The sequence below is a fragment of the Mycteria americana genome, chromosome 1 (assembly GCF_035582795.1).
Source record: "Mycteria americana isolate JAX WOST 10 ecotype Jacksonville Zoo and Gardens chromosome 1, USCA_MyAme_1.0, whole genome shotgun sequence".
NCBI lineage: Eukaryota > Metazoa > Chordata > Aves > Ciconiiformes > Ciconiidae > Mycteria > Mycteria americana.
This window is the reverse complement of record NC_134365.1, coordinates 145,730,394-145,748,406: the sequence shown is the minus strand read 5'-3', so window position 1 is coordinate 145,748,406 and position 18,013 is coordinate 145,730,394.

The following is an 18,013-nucleotide window of genomic DNA, read 5'->3' as shown; positions in this document are numbered from 1 at the left end:
CTCATTCTTTCACAGAAGAATGCACTGCTGCTTGAAATTGGTCTAAATTAACCCTAAAGTGCGATTTTGAAAACACAGAAATGACATCAGAGAATAACCAAATGCATAAGCTTGTTCCTATAACTCCTTTCAGAGAAATGCATTGTTTTGGAGAATTGTTTGAAAAAGAGAGCGTATACAAATGAAGGGGGGGACGACACAACAAAGCTTTTCTCATCATTTGGACTACTGCTAGCACTTTTGACCTTTCTTTCATCATTGAACTTTCAAAAGATGAAAGGAAAGAACCAGTTCTTGGAGAGCTCCAACCAAGTAGAAGCATTTTAGAGGGGAGAAGCTATTTGTGAACAATCCTTTTTATAGACAGATTCTTAGTACAGAGCTAGATTTTCTGGTTTACATAAACCGTGATTCATTGTTCTTGTGATTTGCAGTTCTCCATGGCTGAATTAAGTACTGTTTAGTGGCCAGTCATTGTGAAACTTACTTTATACTACATACAGGTAAATTAAAAGTAAACTTAACTTGCGCATGACAAGAAGAAAGCTGGATGACATACTTGACCCACTGACTTCTTGAGCAATTTACAGAAAATAATTGCAGGAATTAATACAACAGGCTAGCCAGAAAGGAAAATGGGCTAGGAGCCAGCCTGTCCACCTCAGGTATCTAACTTGCACGTAGCATTTTGCAGTTTGGTGATGCAGTCCCTTCCAGTCCTTTCTTACCTGCATGTGAAGAGGTGACGGAAGGCCTCCAGAGGGATAGCTGGGCTGACTTATTTAGGTGCCTCAACAAAGGATGTGAAGCCTGCAGAAGGGCTTCTTTCTCCCTTGCACCAAGGGAACTGAAGCACTTCAGAAGGCTACTTCCTTATGAGCCCAAGATTTCTGTCCCTGTTACATGCCTGAGCAACATACCATGGATCCCACCATTTTTAGAGTTGTTTTATCACCATGGAGTGGATCCCATATTCAAAGTACTGTCCTGCCTGAACTACTAAATAGCTCTTTAACTTTCATTTTTTTACAAGTTGTCTACAGTTACTGATACAGGAAAGGAATGACTCTTGCATCCCAAAAGGCTTTTTATCGAGCATGAAAGTAAAGAACACACTCAGTTACTCAGAAGGGGCAGGCAACTCAGGAGAACTTCAAAGATGTCGTGAGGTTATGCAGGGACAAAATTAGAAGAGCCAAAGCCCAACTAGAACTTCATCTGGCTACTGCCGTAAAAGACAATAAAAAATGTTTCTGTAAATACATTAACAAAAAAAGGAGGGCTAAGGAGAATCTCCACCCTTTATTGGATGCAGGGGGGAAACATAGTGACAAAGGATGAGGAAAAGGCTGAGGTACTTAATGCCATCTTGGCCTCAGTCTTTAATAGTAAGAGCAGTTGTTCTTGGGGTACCCAGCCCCCTCAGCTGGAAGACAGGGAAGGAGAGCAGAAGGAAGCCCCCATAATCCAAGGGGAAATGGTTAGTGACCTGCTGCACCACTTAGATACACACAAGTCTATGGGGCTGGATGGGATCCACCCAAGGGTACTGAGGGAGCTGGTGGAAGTGCTCACCAAGCCACTCTCCATCATCTATCAGCAGTCCTGGTTAACTGGGGAGGTCCCGGTTGACTGGAGGTTAGCCAGTGTGACACCCATCTACAAGAAGGGCTGGAAGGGGGATCCGGGGAACTACAAGGCTGTCAGCCTGACCTCGGTGATGGGGAAGGTTATGGAGCAGATCATCCTGAGTGCCATCACATGGCATGTACAGGACAAGCAGGTGGTCAGGCCCAGTCAGCGTGGGTTTCTGAAACGCAGGTCCTGCTTGACTAACTTGATCTCCTTCTATGACAAGGGGACCCGCTTAGTGGATGAGGGAAAGGCTGTGCATGTTGTCTACCTAGACTTTAGTAAAGCCTTTGACACTGTTTCCCACAGCATTCTCCTGGAGAAACTGGCTGCTCATGGCTTGGATGGGCGTACGCTTTGCTGGGTAAAGAACTGGCTGGATGGCCAGGCCCAAAGAGTGGTGGTTGAATGGAGTCAACTCCAGCTGGTGGCCGGTCACAAGCGGTGTTCCCCAGGGCTCTGTGTTGGGGCCAGTTCTGTTCAGTATCTTCATCAACTATCTGGATGAGGGGATTGAGTGCACCCTCAGTAAGTTTGCAGATGACACCAAGTTGGGCAGGAGTGTTGATCTGCTGGAGGGGAGGAAGGCTCTGCAGAGGGATCTGGACAGGCTGGATCGATGGGCCGAGGCCAATTGTATTAGGTTCAACAAGACCAAGTGCCGGGTCCTGCACTTGGGTCACAACAACCCCATGCAACACTACAGGCTTGGGGAAGAGTGGCTGGAAAGCTGCCTGGCAGAGAAGGACCTGGGGGTGTTGGTCAACAGGGTGTTGGCTGAATATGAGCCAGCAGTGTGCCCAGGTGGCCAAGAAACCCAATAGCATCCTGGCTTGTATCAGAAATCATGTGGCCAGCAGGACTAGGGAAGTGATCATCCCCCTGTACTCGGCACTGGTGAGGCCGCACCTCGAATGCTGTGTTCAGTTTTGGGCCCCTCACTACAAGAGAGACATTGAGGTGCTGGAGCGTGTCCAGAGAAGGGCAACAAAGCTGGTGAAGGGTCTAGAGCAGAAGTGTTCTGAGGAGCAGCTGAGGGAACTGGGGTCATTTTGTCTGGAGAAAAGGAGGCTGAGGGGAGACCTTATTGCTCTCTACAACTACCTGAAAGGAGGTTGTAGCGAGGTGGGGGTCGGTCTCTTCTCCCAGGTAACAAGTGATAGGACAAGAGGAAACAGCCTCAAGTTGCTTCAGGGAGGTTTAGACTGGATATTAGGAAAAATTTCTCCATGGAAGGGGTTGTGAAGCATTGGAACAGGCTGCCTAGGGAAGTGGTTGTGTCCCCATCCCTGGAGGTATTTAAAAGAGGTGTAGATGTGGTGCTCTGGGACATGGTTTAGTGGTGGACTTGGCAGTGCTAGGTTAACAGCTGGACTCAATGATCTTAAAGGTCTTTTGCAACCTAAACAATTCTATGATCCTATGATTCTACTCCACACCTCCCAAGATCTCCTCTTTGTTATAACCTTCAGTAAAGTTCCCACCTCCTTTACACAGCAGTCAGTATTGCCATCCTTGTGTGGTGACAACTGGACTCAAACTGCCAAACCTTTTTGCATTATCACTTGCAGTATCAGTGTCATACTACTCACTTAAGACAAATGTTAATTAACTGTTTGGAGGTCAAAAACCCAAATGTTGGTAATGCCAGTTACAAGTCATTTGCTATGCAACAGAGATATATGCACATTGTGCCTGGACACAGCTGTTTAATTTAAAATTAACTATCTGCTCAGTCAGGAGGAAGATATTTTCATTGGTACTTTTAGAGTAACGGAGGGAAAACATAAAATCACTGAGATGTTTCACATGTCGGGAGGGGAAGAAAACTGCATTATGAATGAAGCAAAGTAATCAGCCCAGCTGTCCTTTCCCCATCAGCTTCATCCTCTGTGGTATAAATTAGGGATGCTCAACTGGTTTGGATAAAATAAAAATAAATATGCACAAATTTTTCATTATATTTCAGATCAACTAATTCAGAAATTTAAAAAGTATGAAGTCTTTGATTTAGATTGCTTCTTTAGTTCTGTGAGTTTTCTTCAGATCGTATAATTCTGTGGGAGGTATATTTTTAGACCTTTATGCGGTGAGGAGTCCTTAGTCAGATGAGACTGAATCCACAAATACATAAGTACTTTTCAGATTATTCTGAGATTCTTTTTATTGTGAAAGCTGCGGGAAGGGGAGAAGTTGAAGTTAAGAGAGGGAAATCTGAAAAACAGCATGGATTTTGGAGACAGGTTCATATATTTAGTGGCTGTTTTTTACTCCTGTGATAATTTCACCAACCCCTGGAATAACAGGAAGAGATGTACTCTGAAATAGGGTTTGCTGCTGCCCTTGCTCTCTGCCTCTGGCAGAAAGTATTGTGTTCATTGACGTGTGACTTTCAACTTTGTGCAATTTCAAGGAAGGGATCTCTATGAAAAGATTTCTAACTTGAAAAATGTCAAGGGAGTAAAAGGTGTCAAAGGTGTTAAATTGAGTGCATGGGGTTCATTATTTCGGTAATATACTATACGGAATATAAACAGAAGCTGTGGGTAAAGTTGGTGCGTAAACATGGTGTCTTCACATACCATACTCTCATAAAATGCCCTTTTTAATATAAGGTAATACTGGTTTCCGCTATAGTTATACAGTTGTACCATTTTTTAGGAGAAGACTGAAAACCCTTTGTTTTTAAATGTATTGGACATTTACACTCAGCAATTAAGGTGACAAATGATTCCACAACAAACATGATACCTCTAACAGTTAAAACTATTTGATTTATAATTAGGTTGTTGTCTCTTATTTTTTACTTCTCTGAAGCAAGGAACTAGCATGCTGTAGAAGGTTGACGTTAACCCTGGCCAGCAACTAAGCACCAACCAGCCACTCGCTCACTCTCCCCCAGAGGTATCAGGGAGAGGATCAGAAGCACAAAAGCAAAAAACCCTTGAGGTGTGAGATAAAGACAGTTTAATAAGTGAAGCAAAGAGGAAAAGACCCACAAACAAGTGATGCAAAGACCATCACTCAACACGTCCCACTAGCAGACCAATGCTCAGCCAGAGTCTGAGCAGCAGCTACCTTGAAAAACTAACCACCACCCCCCCACACCCTCCCCCCACCCCCACCCCCCGCAGCTTTTACTGCTGAGCATGACGCCATATGGCATAGGATATCCCTTTGGTCAGTTGGGGTCAGCTGTCCCATCTGTGTCCCCTCCCAGCCTCTTGCCCACCCTCAGCCTCCTCGCTGCAGGGGCAGAGTGGGAAGCAGAGAAAGCCTTGACGCTGTGCAAGCACTGCTCAGCAATAGGTAAAACGTTGGGTTGTTATCAACACTGTTTTGGTCACAAATCCAAAACAGCACTATATGGACTGCCAAGAAGAAAGTTAACTCCATCCCAGCCAGACCCAGTACGCTTTTATAAATTAATACCTGAGTCACATCCCGCTTTCTTTAGGTTTTCAGCCACTGCTGCCCTTTCACATGTTAAAACACGTAAATCAAGTATAAAGAAGTCAGACTGCAGTGTAGAGTAAAACTGGTTTTAGACTGTTTGATCACCTCCACTTGCATTGATTAGTTAAACTCTTATGCTATTTGCTATTTACCAAGACTTGACTTTCTTGTCCACTGTATGGTCTAGTGGTGTTGTACGTATTTGTCTAATAATCGAAAATTACATTTCATGTTGTGTCTTCCATTCCAGTTGTCAGGCACAGAACATAAGTCACAACTGCAGAAGCTAGAAACTGAACTTCTTCTGTACAGAGACTAAGGATTGAGTAGGCACAGACAACCTTCTTATTTTTAAGGTTAGGTCTATGCCAGAACTTAGAAGATAAATTGCAGCTCATGGAGACTTTTAAACTTGCCAGCCTGGGTCCTGACAACAGTGAAGCCAAGATAACAAGGGGCTAAGGACAGACTACGGGACCCATCAAGATGTCAAAATAAATATTTATGCAGGCTGTATCAAACTAGCTCAATTATCTCAACAACTCAAAAAGTTTCAGTGTAGTAGTTCCTTTGTACAGTATAGAAGAAAAAAGCTTGCATAGCTGATGCCTTGTTATAGTTGTTCTGCCTGGAAAGCTGTACTGGAGGGCAGTTGTAACAAAGAAATAAATTCTATGCAACTGGGAAAAAAAATAAATTCTTATCTGAGGTGTATAGATAATTTGGGGAGTTGTATCTAGGAAAAATGCTGGAAAAATCCATGAGTATAGAGGATCTAAGAAGACACTTGCAAGATGTTGTACTCGGTGGATGTCTCCAAAGCCTTGAAACCAAGCAGAACAGGAATGGTAGGACATGTAAATGCGTGGTTTAACAGATAAAAGAACATGCTCACAATAGAGCCTGTTGTGAAATCCAATATCAAAGGTCCAGAGAACCCAATTAACTTTCCAGTCTTTTAATTAATTATTTCTGAGAATTCCCACAAACAGAATGAGCACTTCATTATCTTATTGCATTGAGAATCATTGCATCTTATTGGGTTCACTTAATGACTGCTGCTTGATCTGTTGACGTTTAATCTAGAGTACATACACTAGAGCAGCCATCAGTGGCATGGGAAACCCACATGCCCGTTACATATTCTATTCTAAGGGTGCATGTCTGGCACCCATTACATCCCACTGCTAATACAAATCTGGCTAGTAAGGACAGCTTTTCTGCTAAAGGCATGTTTAGGGGCAAGGGGTGCTATTAATGTCAAATATGCTATATTTCACTTGATTACACTCCTCACAGAAAACAGAGCAGCTGAGCTTTGGAGAAAGGATACCTCAGCATTTGCAGTCACTAAAATGTCAAACTGGACTGTTAGGCCTGCAGTAACTGCTGAAACATGTTGTATCTGATGGAGAAATACAGCTGATAGGCACTAGGCAGATGCCGAGTCAAGAGAACAGAACTAGGACTTGGTTTCTGCCTTCAAAAATGGGCTAACAGCAAAGATAAATGACTACCAGCAGATCCTCTCATTGATACTTCCTCTTATTATCTTGAAGTTTCTTTCACAGGTGATGGAAGTATAACTGCCCTTGGTTTCAAGGGTAGAAACAGACTCCTGAAACGGCTGGTATCATCAGGGTATCACGTCCGGAGTTGCTTACTGCACACTGATGTTTGGATTTGTCCTGCCCTCCAAACCACTAGGGAATGACTGCCATAACACCTGTAAAGATCCACGTCCAGATGACCTCTGTGTATCATTCTGCAGTTGAAGAAAAGTTATTCTTAGTGCAAATGAGTGCACTAAGAGCCATGTCTTGTTAAAAGAAATTGAGCAGTAGTTTATTGGTTGGACATCGGCAACACACCAAAACTTGTGAGCTTCTCTCTTGCTATTCATATGTCAGTTCACTGACTGGCCCTTCATACTGCTATGCCAATTGTCTTAGGACCATTTTTATTTCCACCAGCCTATGTTGTTGAAAAAGTTGGACATCTCCTCCAGAAGAGTCGATGAGGCTCCTTCTGTTGTCAGCTGACATGGTAGGCATCCCCAGAGCTGGTGCATACCTCCAGATACATCCAATAGACTTAATGGGGAGTCCATGTGTTAATTTAGACTACATGCAATAGGCTAGATGTCTTCATTGTGTGTCACATTCACATCAACATTAGTCTGCAACATAACAAGTCATGTCGAAGACATTGTTCTTCCCAGTCCCAGCACAGTACATCAGTGACACAAAAAAACCTGATTCACTGACCTGAGTCTTGGCTAGCAGGGGTCTAGGGCCAGAGAGTATACAGTATCTTAGATGTTTCTGAGGGAGAACTGGGCTTTGGATACCTGAAACAAAGCACTGAGTCTTCACTGTTAAAAGTAAAAAAAAAAAATCCTCTTGCTCTCTTGTGTTCTGTTCTTCTTCTGCTCCTTGAGGAGACATTTTTTCCAATTCTGGTTACAAGAAATGTTCTAATGAAGATATCTTTAAAATCTATTTTGCTACTTGTCAGCTTCCTTTGGAACTAACTGCAATGTCTCTAGTTATGGCATGCCTCACTTCCAAATTTGAAAATGTACTTTGATTTGTAGTGAATGAGGGATATAGTTCTATACACTGCAAGTTCCACAGTACTTTATTTTTCTTAAGGAGAGAGATTTGCTTGAAAGAAAATCAGCTCTAGTTCACTGAGTATTCAAAGGATACTATTTGCACAAATAATGAAAAAAAAAAACCCCTCCATTATGATCCGACTCTTTAGTTTTGCTTCATATTCTACAGAACAGAATCCGAACATTCATCTAAATGTTGACACACAGTTTCTTTGGAGACGCAAGAAGCAATCTGTATATACACAATGCTAAATGTTTGCTGTATATGGATCGCTTAATGAGGGCTGTTTAAGATTTGTAAAGCTTAAAGGCCAACCACAACATACCTTAGTAAGGCATTTGTGCAGCTTTCCTAGTCACTGTTTCTGAAATTGTTGTGAAACTCAGGGGAGTAAATTAGAGCAGGTATGAACCTGCAGTCTACCCTGGCGCTCTTTGCTTTTCCTCTGCTTGTCTCCAGGGCCATCCGAGTCAGCGCAGGGATACCAGCTGCCAGAGCCTGTTGTTTACTGATTACGCAGACAGAGCCAATGGAAAAAATCCTCTGCCTTCCACCGGAGCAAGAAAATGTGTGTGTGTGCCTTTGGTTGGCAGGGTGACTTCTTTGAGCTGCCTGTTTTGTCATTTGGCAGCGAACCGACTAAGGGTAAGGACACAAAAAGCTTAGGTTGCCAGGCTGCCTTGGCAAAACTCCCGTTTGGAGCAGCAGCAGGAGGAGGTCTCTAAGGACAAGGTTTTGCAACTCACATGCTAGGAAAGTGGATGTGGACCGCTGACCCCTTTCCTGAATTTCTCTTTAGTTTTGGTAAGACGCAATGTCAACAATATGAAAGGTACTGTCCTTGAGACTCTGCATGTAGAATCACTAAAATCTGGACTGATTTAATGAAGTATACCCTGTCAACAACTTACATATCATACCGTCAATATCCAGTGGTAGGTTAGGTTTCCCTCTCTAGCTAATGAGAAAAAGAGGCTTCTTCAAAACCTTCCCTCAACCATTGTAGTTTGATGGCTGGAATTTCCATACAACTGCTCTCTGTAGCTAAGAAGGGAGGGTGGCTTAGATGCCTAAAACAGGGATCTAAGTACCCCTTCTAGCTACAAAAAAATCAAGAGGAAAGATCTATATGTGGCTTCCATGGCTCTTCAGTGAAGAGCCATTCAGGTTTTTGCAGCCATTTCCCAGCTGTGGCCCTGGATCTCAATATTCAAGAAATTTTCTGTAAGTGCTTAGAACTAAAGCAAAACTGCAAAGAGAACACTTATTTCACATTTGAGTAACATGCAGCACAAGATGTTTTCCTGACACTCGTTAGCTTAATGTGCAATTAAAAAAACCCCACTCTTTTTATTGGTAATATAAAACAGAGCAGAGAAAATTCTGAAATAAAGCATCTGTCTCAGAGCTCATCTACTTCTTTAATATATCATTAAAATCCACTATTCACTAGTCTTTGCTTAGATTATTTCATGTGAACAGCTTCAAACCTTTCTTTAATCCCAGCCATCTTCAGCAGCTTGCTGTATTGCTGTTTGCATTGTTCTAGTGAAATCCATTTCACACACACACAAAAAAAAAGGGTTTTGCCCTGTAGACTTCTTTTGATTTTTACTGAACCAATTTAAATTTCATTTTTTGTCATCTGAATTAAGGAAACATTCCCTGACCCCAAAACTAGACACATTCTGTCTTTTGGAAATTGCAGAAGGCTGCGCATGAACACTTTCAGTAGGGACTATCAGCAAGGCATCAGGATGTGATGAAATGGGGGATTAACCTTTTTGAGATTGGGACGCTGTTGCTAGGGCTCCCAGTACAATAGATCCTTTCTTATTGTTGCGCTCCCTTGCTGTTATCAGAGTATAAATATCAAAGAAATATTGTTAATTCTGCAGTATGTTGTTGTGGGATTCAAAATATCCCAGAAGGATTTCAAACCAACGTGAATGAGACTACTCTAGAGGTAACAGGGACTTTGTACTGAAGTACATTAATCCCTCCTGCAAAATGAGAGCTTTTGTATACAATTATCCTGGGTGATAAAAAAAATAAAATAGAAAGGCATGTGTGATTCCAAGTCGAAGTACTATAAAATTTTAATGTGTTTGTTTTTTATTTTTATATTTTACTATCACTCCCTCCTCTTTGTATTCATAACCTTCGTTCCATTTTTTATGCCCGTGTATGAGCCCAGTTATGTGTATCTATGTGTTTAAGCATATAGTTATCTTTCTACACTCTTAAATCATTCTCTTTCCAGAACAAAATGAGCTCTATGGCGTCATTAGGCATCTGTGTAAATGGCTGGCGGCTGTCAGCCTAGGTGTGAAGTCCTCTGTGGAGCCTGGGTTTCTTTGTATGAAGGTAGAGCCTCTAAGTGCCAGGATGAAAGGATGGCCAAATGAGCTACAAAATGTTTCCAGTAATGTCATTAAGGAGCGAGCAGCTCAACATTTCCACATGATTATCATAAAATGTTTCACCAATCAATATTTGCAAGTTTAAGTGCCAAACTGTAATTAGAGGCTAAAGGCCAGGAGCCAGGTGCCACGCGGTAGCTGCGATTAGCGCTGTGGCCAGCTGTAGCTATCAGCCGCGTGCCCGAGACAGCCCTTGCCCTGCCAGTCCGTGCTTACTCAAATGGTGGGGGAGCGCGGGGCAGAAACGGGAAAGGTTGCTGAGTGCTTAAAATCTTACAAAATATTTGGCTGGTGCAGTGTAGGTCTGAATTGCCAATAATGCTTGGTAACTTTATATTCACTCACAGGAGAAATGTCATACCCAGTAAAAGGAAAACAAATGCCATGGAGGCATTCTGTTTAGGTTTTGCTGGGCTGCTTTCTATTTGTCTTCTAGAGCTTAGGAAGAATAGGACTGGAAATGTGAACTAATGTCACAAAATGAACATCCCAGAGTTCTGTGGTATCAATATCAGCATGCATCCAGACGCTGCTGCTGACCAAACCCTACTTTTTTCCAGCTCAGGATTCTAAAAATAGGGAAAGTCCCCAAATTATGTAAGTATTTATCTCCTGGAAGGAGTCTTAGATGGTTCTAGCAGCAAAGGACCTACGTGCAACTGTGAAGCTGTTGGTAGGATGAAAGGAGTAATTTTCTTTGAGTAGTAAAGAACTTCTTCCTCTTTTTTGCTGTCTCTGTCACTTAACCCATCCTCCTTGGTACATTGCACATGCCACTTGCCCTGCCTGGTAGGGTAGCAGTCATAAGATAATGAGCACTAATGAGTTTCTGCAGTGAATGCTATGACTTGGCTGACCCATTTAAATATTACAAGCAGCCACTTGAATAATGAACGATAAAGAAAATTAAGGCAGCCTGTTCTTAGCACTTTGGCCTTTGAATGTCTTAAGTTGCTTGCCATTAGTTTTGTTATTTAGCAAAGGTATAGCGCAGCCAGCAGAAATCAGCAGACAGTAAAAAAAAAGTTGTTTCAATGCGCAATGTATTACATACTTTGAAAACCATCTGTTCTCCATTGGTTTTGCAGTAATTTTTTTCCTGACACTGTTATGTAGCTAAATTGTCTGTTTTGACTATTTAAGTATATAGACTTGTGGGAAGAGCACTTTAAAATGAACTTGTCAGGGTTATTTTCGTTCTGTTCCCCTTCAGGAATAGCTGTGAAATTTTTGGATGCAGTATTGAAAATAACATAAGTAACAAAAGTGAGTTGTCATGAGCAGAACTGTGTGATTTTAAAAATTTGCTGTAAAAGTACTGGTTAGGTTGCTTCAAAACTGTTTTAAAATTCTAGTCACATTTCCCAACTAGTTTTGAACAAATGAAATAAAATATCAGAAATTTTGACAGAAACCTGCCAGATTTTTTTCCAGAACATATCTCCAAAAAAATTTCAATGCTAGTTAGATAAACTGGGATGCAAAATGGAGGAAGAAATAGTAAATATTTATAGGACAAAGAAAGAACTGAACTGTCTTCTAAAATGTTAAAGTGCTTGCCTAGGAAGTGAGAGGTTTGTGTTTCAGTTCATGCTCCCTTTGCTATTAAATGTTTAATGAAAAATGTAAAAACTCCAGCAGAAGAGAATGAGAAAGCCTTAACATATAATCTCATATAGTCCAACAAAAAGGGTGTTCAGTGATCTACCTATTAGGAAACTAGTTCTTTGTTTTTATTAAAAGTGTTCTTACTTAAATATTTTGCTTATCCACATTGTTTTGATTTGATAACTATATTGACAAAATTGTTTGAGGTCAATTTGGGGGGAAAAAAAAAATTCTTTTTATCTGAGTACCAACCAAAAGCCAACCACAGTCATATCCATAGCTGTAAGTATCAAATATTCTTAATAGGGAAAGAATTCCTTGTACTCCCACTGAGAAAGAAGCAGAGCTGTTACAAGAAACAAGCTTTTTACATCCAAGTGTCTGCCATCTAAATATCCTGCTGCTTACCAGACTCATAAAAAGTTGATTTCTTTGGTTTGCTACAAGTTCACAAGCAGAGAAACTATAGCCAAGGGACAGTTGCTTTCATGGGCAGCACTAGAATGGTTTCACGCTTTTAATACACCACTTTTTCGTTTAGGGTTGGTGGGGAAATGGTTGTTTGTTTTTTTTAATATGGGATTCTGTCATGCTCTTTTGAGTTTTTTCCTCCTAACATTTCAAACTGATTAATGGACTTCTATCCATCAGAACCATATGAATTTAAAGTCATATGACTCTGAAGACAATAAAAAATGTTTCTGTAAATACATTAGCAAAAAAAGGAGGGCTAAGGAGAATCTCCACCCTTTATTGGATGCAGGGGGGAAACATAGTGACAAAGGATGAGGAAAAGGCTGAGGTACTTAATGCCATCTTGGCCTCAGTCTTTAATAGTAAGAGCAGTTGTTCTTGGGGTACCCAGCCCCCTCAGCTGGAAGACAGGGAAGGAGAGCAGAAGGAAGCCCCCATAATCCAAGGGGAAATGGTTAGTGACCTGCTGCACCACTTAGATACACACAAGTCTATGGGGCTGGATGGGATCCACCCAAGGGTACTGAGGGAGCTAGTGGAAGTGCTCACCCAGCCACTCTCCATCATTTACCAGCAGTCCTGGTTAACTGGGGAGGTCCCGGTTGACTGGAGGTTAGCCAGTGTGACACCCATCTACAAGAAGGGCTGGAAGGGGGATCCGGGGAACTACAAGGCTGTCAGCCTGACCTCGGTGATGGGGAAGGTTATGGAGCAGATCATCCCGATTGCCATCACATGGCACGTACAGGACAAGCAGGTGGTCAGGCCCAGTCAGCGTGGGTTTCTGAAACGCAGGTTCTGCTTGACTAACTTGATCTCCTTCTATGACAAGGGGACCCGCTTAGTGGATGAGGGAAAGGCTGTGCATGTTGTCTACCTAGACTTTAGTAAAGCCTTTGACACTGTTTTCCACAGCATTCTCCTGGAGAAACTGGCTGCTCGTGGCTTGGATGGGCGTACGCTTTGCTGGGTAAAGAACTGGCTGGATGGCCAGGCCCAAAGAGTGGTGGTTGAATGGAGTTAACTCCAGCTGGTGGCCGGTCACAAGCGGTGTTCCCCAGGGCTCTGTGTTGGGGCCAGTTCTGTTCAGTATCTTCATCAACTATCTGGATGAGGGGATTGAGTGCACCCTCAGTAAGTTTGCAGATGACACCAAGTTGGGCAGAAGTGTTGATCTGCTGGAGGGTAGGAAGGTTCTGCAGAGGGACCTGGACAGGCTGGATCGATGGGCCGAGGCCAAATGTATTAGGTTCAACAAGACCAAGTGCCGGGTCCTGCACTTGGGTCACAACAACCCCATGCAACGCTACAGGCTTGGGGAAGAGTGGCTGGAAAGCTGCCTGGTGGAAAAGGACCTGGGGGTGTTGGTCAACAGGGTGTTGGCTGAATATGAGCCGGCAGTGTGCCCAGGTGGCCAAGAAACCCAATAGCATCCTGGCTTGTATCAGAAATCATGTGGCCAGCAGGACTAGGGAAGTGATCATCCGCCTGTACTTGGCACTGGTGAGGCCGCACCTCAAATGCTGTGTTCAGTTTTGGGCCCCTCACTACAAGAGAGACATTGAGGTGCTGGAGTGTGCCCAGAGAAGGGCAACGAAGCTGGTGAAGGGTCTGGAGCAGAAGTCTTATGAGGAGCGGCTGAGGGAACTGGGGTTGTTTAGCCTGGAGAAGAGGAGGCTGAGGGGAGACCTTATCGCTCTCTACAACTACCTGAAAGGAGGTTGTAGCGAGGCGGGTGTCGGTCTCTTTTCCCACGTAACAAGACCTAGGACAAGAGGAAAAAGCCTCGAGTTGCTCCAGGGAGGTTTAGACTGGATATTAGGAGAAATTTCTCCATGGAAGGGGTTGTGAAGCATTGGAACAGGCTGCCTAGGGAAGTGGTTGTGTCCCCATCCCTGGAGGTATTTAAAAGAGGTGTAGATGTGGTGCTCTGGGACATGGTTTAGTGGTGGACTTGGCAGTGCTGGGTTAACAGTTGGACTCAATGATCTTAAAGGTCTTTTGCAACCTAAACAATTCTATGATTGTATGATTTTATTTAGACAATTTTAGACAAAAATATTTCCAATGAACTTTGCTTTTATTGAGTGATGTATTTTTGGGGAGGAGCAGTTATCTGATTGTTATTTCCTAAGATGGAAATATTCGTTCTATTAGCTTGGAGGGATGGTAGGGGCATTAAATTTACTTTTGTATCTATTCATGTTTCTCATCCAAGTTTGGTTGATTTCCATGCCTTCCTGTTGTGTTTTCTGTCTGCCTTCTCAATGTTTGTCTGTGGTATTTTGGACCATTTTCATTCTCTGCATCTCACTCCCATGCCAATACTGAAGGAAGCATTTCTGTATGGCTTGGTCTCTGTCTTCTGTTTAGATAAAAAGCTCCTAGTGTTTGTCATGATCCATAAATGAAATGTTTCGTACCCATATCCTGAATGTAGGGTGGTATTTATACTATCTCTGCTTTTGACTTATCAATACATTAGTTAAGTCCACACCTTACTTTTGTTATTTATCGCTTTGTTTTGCACACTAGTGTACAGAGTTAGCTTGAAGTGTTTCCATAATACAGTTATTTAAGTTTCCTTAATTATTACCTAATACATGCACTACCATCATTATATAATATTAATAACCATAATAATATTTCTTTCTGGGCAGGGAATTATTGTTATTACTGCAACACCTTGTAGTATGGCCTTTGTGCTGTGGCTTGTAGTGGAAAGAAGTAATAATAGTGCTGGAAAGGGCCAAACTGCTTGGTTCTTGGAGGTATGCCAAGGAAAATAAATGCATGGTTACCTTTCTCTGCCAGGTAATCTTGCTGTTGGTGATTGGGACATAGAAGAAATTATTCCAATGAAGTTCCTTTCAGTTGAGATGGTTGTGCTGGCAGAGAAACAGTCTCAAATGCATATTTATCCCAAGACCTAGTATCCTGAAGTTTTGGTCTTCTGCTTATTTTTAGTGTGTTTTACGTGCAAGGGACACAGGAGAAATAGAAGTCAACCTGCCTTACACAGCCTCTGCCATTCATATACAGACTTAGACACTTATTTGCAAGCTTGGCTTGTTGCACGTCTGCCCAAGCTTCTTCTGATGGGGAGATAACACTGCTCTTGGAAGTGGTTTAGCTTAACACTGAAAGTTGTATTGCTAAGTGACTTTGTCATCAACTTATTCTTTTTCCAGCTAACAAAGATCTTCTGGGAGAAACATGAAAGAAATCAGGTATCAGACATGCTCCCTGGACAAGACAAGGAAATGCACTTAACAGTTTACTTGCTTTCTTTAAAATATCCTTATCCACTCTTCTAGGTTGAAACAAATCACACTAATTTCCTTCATCTTCCTTGATTCTTATGGATGAAGAACTTATTCTACTTGTGTGAATATCTTTCATGATGTGTAATTCAGTTCGACTTTTGGCAGTTCTCACATTTCTCAGTCTCAGGTGATACACATCTAGGAATTAAAATCCCTCATTAAGAGCATAACTTTCAGTATTTATTCATCCCTACAGTCAGATTACAGAGATCCTTGTTCCATATATACATTTAACCCTCGGGGTTTATCACTGGTTCATCAAATTGTCTCAGGAGAATTTTTTTAACATCCTGTCCTACGGACCCTCCAACATCTGATCTTCTACTGAATCTTCATTCACCTGAGCCCTTTTCAGCTAGGTTTTAATACTACGGTGATTCAGAAGTGTCTCCATAACCCTTCACTTCTCCACTCTTCCATTTCTCACTTTTAAGTCATCCATATCACGTTTCAGTATCCCAGACACCTGCATGGTGTCAATTCTTCAAGAAAAACTGTTTTTACCTGTTTGCGTATCTGTGACTGGAAGTCAAATCTTTCTTATCATAACCAATCCTTATTGTTTGTTTTTAATTTTTCTTGCGATGCATTTACATTCCTCTCTTGGGAATGGGATGAATTCCAGAGAGATAACTTAAACGTTCTCTTCTTTGATCATTCTCGCGTAGTGTAGACAACTTTGACCCACTCCAGTTCTTGTCCTGGTGCCAAGAACACTCAGTAGGGTCCTCCCTGCTATTTTCAAGATCCTCTTAGTTCCAATCCTGTTTCTCAATTCTTGTTTTCTCTACATCAGCTCCTGTGGTGGGACTTTAATTTTCTTTCAATAAGGCCCTCTTCCTGGTACCACCTCTAGTTTTCTCTATACCAGCTACCAAGGGCTCCTTGGCCATCCATTCCTCTCTCTTTGTTGGACTAAATGTCTTCTCACTTGCCAACTTATCTTGTGCTCCCACCAATTCTTTTTCTTCCTCTCTGAAGCAAACTGGTTCTCCAGCTCTGAGTTCTCTCTTTCCCCATGCAGGCTGCATGGGCATGTGTTTCCAGGTTCGCTTTCTTGTACTGGAGTTTGCTCTGTAGTTCTCTTATGCAGTACATTTGGTGAATATCACTATGCCTGAAAGTCAAGAGATCTGTAACTCAGACATATTGCCAAGTGTTACATCTTCCCTCTCTTCCACATCCTCAGAAGTCAAGACTACCACCACCTTTGGTTATACCACTTGTTTATTTGCTTCCTTTTTCATGAGTTCCAGCTGATGACTCTTTGGTCAAAACCAGCTTCCAGCTTGTGTACTGCTGGCAGGGGAAGGGGAGGAAATTATATCACTGGAGGTTTTAGTAAAGTAAGAGTAATTCAGCAGATGTGGGCTTTTCTGATAGGCTTTTCTTTTTTTCTTGATGAAGGCTCTGTCAAGCTTGTGAATTCACCTGTTCTGGAGTACTGAAGCAACTTGAATTGTTATAGCACAAATGCATAAAGTTTTATCTATAGCTTTAATTTTCATTATATGTATGCTAATTTATATTTCTTTGTGGGGGGAAGGGTTAAAAATAACCCTGGGATTTCTTTTTTCCTGCTTCATTTTCTTTCTTTCTTCCTGCTGCAGAAAAACTAGTATCAGGTTAAGATCTATGCAGCAATAAACCTTTGCCACTGGCAGGAATCTAGCAGTCACAAACAATTAGTTCTTTCTGTGAACAGTCCAAGGTTAATTTTAGCCTCCTAAACTGTCTCCTGCCAGATCTGATAAGTTTTCTTCTTTAGCTCCAGCTGTCTGGTCCCTGATGGGATTTGGCTACAAGGAGGATGGCATTATCAGCCCATTAACCATCACTAGCAGGAGAACCGTGATGCTGATGAATATTGATCACCTGTTCCACAGGGTTATCAGATGATGCTGAGTGAACCTGACGCTTGGTTGTTTCTGTGGGCAGCTTTTATTTTTTACTGGCTGATGGCACTTCTCTCCCTGGCTCTGCCCATGGAGGAGAGAGCAATGCAGCAGGGCATCTCTGCTTTTGCCATCAACAGGTTATGTTTGACTGCAGGAAGGGACTGGACTGAATGCTTTGCCCTGTCTGGGTCAAAGTCCGGCTACCACCCATGCAGTTGTCTGTCTCCCTTTATCACACGGCTGTGCAAAATGCTTTTATTAGTGAAGCAGGGAGAGTCCCAGCAGGTTAGAAAGGACTGGGAATGGACTTGCAGGCACTGGAGGGATCTGTGTGGTACTCTCTAAACTGTGGATGGCTTGCACCGCAGTTGTGACTTAGCTGTGTCTGGGGGGGGTAGGTATAAAAGACGTGGAAGGTGTCTCAGTGAGACCCAGCCCGATGGGACAGCAGTGTGCAACTCGGCTTCTGCAGACACTTGAAATCAGAGGGTGCGCTTGGTTGTTTTGTTTGTCAGAGCAGACAATTATGAAAAAAATCTATATAATGCCAGTGTTTTCTTCCAAGTCGAAGCAATATT